Source organism: Abramis brama (assembly GCF_963993115.1).
Source record: "Abramis brama genome assembly, chromosome: 4".
Taxonomy (NCBI): domain Eukaryota; kingdom Metazoa; phylum Chordata; class Actinopteri; order Cypriniformes; family Leuciscidae; genus Abramis; species Abramis brama.
Genome location: NC_139966.1, coordinates 20,290,700 through 20,296,366, shown reverse-complemented (window position 1 = coordinate 20,296,366; position 5,667 = coordinate 20,290,700). Strand labels below are relative to the sequence as shown.

Here is a 5,667-nt window from a genome sequence, read left to right as displayed (position 1 = left end):
TATTTTGTTTTATTTCATCATAATCAAACATCTGGAATGTCTTTCTTTGTACCATTCTTTCGTGGACACTAATAACTTTACATTACATCACATTGTATCCCAACTTCCACTTATTATTGGTCAGTTTTACGGAATTACTCTTCCAGCAGTTATTTTGATGAATCCAATGAAATGGTTACAGTGTTATAAAAACAATGTTGTTGTGTTTTGTTTTCAACAGGTTTAATCCAGCTGAACTCGCCTTTCTCGCAGAGTATGCCACTGTCATGAGCCCTGTCGCCCAGGCTACCAACATCTTGCAAGCAGAAGCAAATGCCATGATGGGGTGGCTACTTCCAACCATCAACCTGCTCACTGTCAAACTTGACCGAGTCAAGTTGCCACTGAAGTACTGCAAGCCTTTGGTGGATGCTCTACAGGTAACTTTTATTATTGTATTTATTTTCTATTGTCTTAACTCTTCAATGATTAATTTTAATTATATTTAAGTTTCTTTGGTACTTTGTCTCAATGCTTAAATGTTTTATGTAAAGTACAATTTGAATTGCCTTGTTGCTGAAATGTGCTATAAATAACCTGCCTTGCAGATGGGAATCATGAACCGTTTTGGCCACATGTCAGGAGAACCAGAGTTGATCGCTGCTGCGATTCTGCTTCCGAAATTCCGCACGATGTGGACAAAGGATGAAGCCACAATCAAAACGGTTAAGATATCATGGGTATAGTGAAAAATTAGTTGTATATATTTTCACAATTTGTCATACTGGCAATTCACAAATCAAGATTATGATTGCTGCACAATAAAAATTTACCCTCGGTACTAATAAGAAACCTTGAATTATAGGTGCATGGATAGTACATCAAACTAAAATAACAAATCTTAAATCAAAAGTTTGTGTTGGGGTCATGGCAGATTAGACAGTTGCATTAGTTGTATAAATTATATTTTTATCCACACTATTTCAGGAACTGACTACATCAGGCAGCATCTGGAAGAGCCCTCACTGCAGATAGGCGATGCCAGCAGGTCCACTTCGTCTGAAGATGATGACTTTTTCTCTGCCCCGCAGTCGTCTCAAATACAAGATGGCGCCAAACAGCTGGATGGGTACTTGGCCTGTTCATCAGATCACATGGACTTGCTGAAGTCCTTCCCAGCAGTTTGCAAGCTTTCTGTGAAGCTGAACACTCCTCTACCTGCCTCAGCAGCCTGTGAAAGGCTATTTAGCATCGCAGGACTTGTCTTCAGTCCAAGAAGAGTAAGACTGAATTCTGCCAACTTTGAGAACCAGCTTCTTTTGAAGATGAACAAACACCTTTTCAGTTTCAAATAATGTGTGTGTGTGTGAGATGGTGACCTGGGGAGTAAGCCCTACAAATGCTCATACCACATGACCAAAATGTTCTCCCTACCAGCAGGTCTTTTTTTTTTTTTTTTGAAAGAAATAAGTTATTTATTTTTATAAGTTAATACAAAAGTGAAATTTCTGTTTCTGTTTTTTTTTTCTTTGAAGTCAGCTCTAAAAATATGCTGTTTGTTCTTTGAATTTAAGAGAATTGTGCCTGAAAAGTCCTGGAAAAGACTGTAATTTTGATTTGATGAGTGAGATTAAGAAGATATGGGAAGTTGGAACCCTGAATATGCTTTACTATAAGAAAGCCACAATAAAGTTCACAATCAAAGTTCTAACTGCTTGCTTTTTTTAAAAAAAAAAGATTTTTTTTACTTTTACTTCAATTACTTAAGTACATTAAATATCGGAAAACAACTTTTGCTACTTAAGTACTGTATATATCAGATACTTTAAGACTTTTACTTAAGTAATATTCTAAAAGGTAACTTTCACTTCTATCAAAGTCTTTTTCTAGTACGATACTTGTACTTTTACTCAAGTATTGCTTTCTAGTACTTTATACAACACTGTACACATGGGGTAATTTTTATCCTTGTGTTTCATCACAATATTTATAAACACACTTAAGTGCATTTTTAAAAATGCACTTTGTAATAATGTCTAATTAAGCTTAACTTAAAGAAAATACACTTTCATCACAATATTTATAAACACACTTAAGTGCACTTTTTACAAATGCACTTTGTAATAATATTTAATTAAGTTTAATTTAAAGTAAGTACACTTTCATCACAATATTTATTAACACACTTAAGTACACTTTTTAAAAATGCACTTTGTAATAATGTCTAATTAAGCTTAACTTAAAGAAAGAACACTTTCATGACAATATTTATAAACACACTTAAGTGCATGTTTTAAAAAATGCACTTTGCAATGTCTACTAAGTTTTACTTAAAAATACATTTTAAATAATTATGATTTATAGTGTTTTAAATGTATTAAAGTTATAAGTTATTAAAGGGAATTTATTTTGATGTATTGACTAAAATATAAAATAACAGTTTTAATGGAAAACATGGAAAATAATTGATTTTAATTCCAATTCAAGTGTGTTGTCCAAAATTAATTTGTTCATGTATTTTAAATGTGTTTTGTCTATAATATATACTGTGTGCATTATGCAGTTGAAATGTATTTTTCCAATACATATGCTTATACAGTATAATCCAGTACAACTTATTGTTGACATTTTTATCACCAGCCCTTGCTCTATGAACTCAACTAGTGTCAGCTTTCTACATAATATTTGAAAATAAAATGTAATATATGAGAGGAGTCTAATAGTAATGTGTTGTAGCTACTTTACATCTGTGAACATAATACTTTCAATATCATTATGTTGTTCTAAGTCAATTAAACACACATTTAAAATTGTATTAATTGCAAGCAAAAGTTAAACAAATGTAAACAAAATTAATTTGCATTTAAATTAAGTTAAAATACATTTAATTGTAATCACACTAGACTACATTGAAAAAAAAAGATTGACTTTTAGTTAGGTTAATGAGTAAAGTTGTGAACTTACAGAGTTTAACAACACAATGAGTTAGAACAACTTCAACTTAAACAGAAAAGCTGCAATAACATTTAACCATGCATGATATATGAATATGTTGTTTAATGCGCATGCGCGAAAAATACTACGTCATTATGACGCTCTACTTCACTAGAGTTTGAAAAATGCGCTATGTTTTGCGATCCGTTTGCGATGCGTGATGATACTGAAGCTAGCCAAACAAGAGAACAAAAGGAGCACCACGTTTGGATGTTTGTTTGCAGATGAGACATTATGCTGCAAATAATAAGTCAAGTAAGTTTCTTTAGTTAATTTTTTTTTTCACCGTAACATGTCAGTTGCTGAGTGCATTTTAATCGCAGATATATAAACTCAATAGACTCGGGAGGTGAATTAATCATGTTTTCAATAATTTATATATGATTGCGTTCTAATAATGTCTTACACTGTAATGTGAGGAAGGCATGTGTGGTCGTGTTCGAGGAATTTGGTTGCTGATTTTTTTTTAAACTAAACCGACTTTTTAAATTATTTTAAACAAGCTACTAAACATTTGCTGAATGCTGATCCAATATTGTAACACTCGAAGACGTTTATATACATTTAATACAAATAATCAATCTTATAACCACCATAAATATTTAATATATTACCCACCTCTAGAAAAAATGCTTGTAATGTGTTCAATTTCATTTTGTATTTAAAGAGTTGTTCAATTACTATTTGTTTTGGAATATGTAATATTTTTGTGTTTATCTGGATTTAAACATTCATTTTGCAGGATCAGTTCATATTTGTTATTGGAGATACAGTGCAAGTGGTGTGGAATCACAGACCTGTATTGATGAGGTGATGTTACAAGATTTATCATGACAGCACATCCTGATCAAGCTAAAACACTACTTTCAAGTCACTAACTAACGTTATCCCTATAGCTTTTAAATGCTTTGAATCTTTTGCATGTGCAAGTAATACATTCCCACCTGTGCATTTACACATGCACCTATAATCATCATATACTGTATTTTATAGGTAACAAACCAAAGGAAGAAGGCTTGCAGCATTGCTGTGACAACCGTGGTAAATACAGGAACAGGAACATCCTTCATGAAGATAGCTATGTGGGGCAAGCTTAAAATGTAAGAATACCTTTCTTAATTTGCATTGGTCCTGGGTTTGCATGGGTCATATATCTATATTTGTGTAATTGATAAAGTTATGCTTAATTCCCTGTAAAGTAGCAATAAAAAGGTTATCTATTTTTAATCACTTTAAGCCCAGTGTCAGTAAAGATGGCGTAGTCTGTGGAATCCTGGTGTTTGTGGGAAATAGAAGGAACCTTGCCCAGCTTTCTACTACGATGTGGCCCTGTAATCAATCACATCACACATTCATCAACAGTTAACAGTCAAAAGTTTACATACACCTTGCAGAATAAACTGCTTCATCAGGGTAGTACTAAATAAAGATAAAACATACATTTTTGTGATCCCTATTATTGATAAAATTGTTAACATTTTGCAGATACTGCAAGGTGTATATCAACTTTGAAGTGCAACTGTATATCTGTCTTTTTCATTCAATTGAGCCAAATATAATAATGGACTGGATAGAGTATTCTAAACAAATTTTCTGTTTTTTTGTTTTTTTTCCTCAAGGCATTTTTTCTGACTTTCCTGCATCTTTGAAACATTTCCATTCACATATACTCTGGAGAGCATCTGGGACATTGACATAAACAGCACTTTCCAACAACTTAAAAAATTGGGTGACAAATCTTTTTTTTTTTGTGCTTTTGGAGTTCTTAAGTGTTTTTTTTTTTTTTTTTTTTAGACAAACTTAGATTCACTGTAATGCTGGAGTAAGCATTTGGTCCTGTTTAATGTTGGTGCTGGTAAAGGTTTAAAGGGATACTCCACTTTAAAATTCTGTCATCATATACTCACCCTCATGTTGTTTCAAACCTGTATGAATTTCTTTCTTCTGCTGAACATCCCTTTAAGAGCTAAATAACAAGGTTCGGTAACTTTTAATTAGGTCTCATTTGTTAATATTAGTTTATTTTTTAGCCAACATGATCTAACCAAGACTAATATTATCTTTTAACATTATATTATCTTGTTAACATTGTAGACTAATAAATGCTTAAAGTATTATTCATTCTTAGTTCATGTTAACTGAAGTAGGTAACTAATATATTTTTGTAAAGCATTACCCAAAGGTCTCTTTCCAAAACTGTTTGTGTTTATGCATAGTGTTTCTTGGGGTTTTCTTGTGCATCAACAGAAAGGTTTTTATGTACTTCTTTTAGAGATTATTTTGTCAGTAAATTTAGAGGGTTTTACATTTAGTTTTGTTGATTGTAACATTGCATTTAATTCACACTTAAGTGTATTGTTAACTGACATTAAAGTATATTTTAAATCACATTAATTTCGTGTCATTATATTGTGTAGTGCACTTTAACTATATTTTGAAGATATTAGAAGCAATTATGAAAGTAGATATAAAGTTGTATTAAAGTACCAATTAAGTTGTTCCAAAAAATCACTCTTAATGGCAACTTATTGCATTTTATTTCAACTTAATATGTGATATATTTGAAATTAATTGCACTTAATGTGCATTCAGTTTGTCGAAAACATTGCATTTAATTCACACTTAAGTGTATTGTTAACTGACATTAAAGTATATTTTATATCACATTAATTGCGTGTCATTACATTTTGTAGT

The 5,667-nt window shown here is 31.6% G+C and overlaps 1 long non-coding RNA gene across 1 annotated transcript; it reads left to right on the top strand.

The window, feature by feature from the left end:
- The first annotated feature begins 3,515 nt into the window (after positions 1-3,515).
- On the top strand, positions 3,516-4,305 carry LOC311081128. Its single transcript, XR_014605805.1, has 3 exons — positions 3,516-3,783; positions 3,967-4,073; positions 4,211-4,305. It is a non-coding gene; the product is annotated as an uncharacterized lncRNA (long non-coding RNA).
- The last annotated feature ends 1,362 nt before the right edge of the window (positions 4,306-5,667 follow it).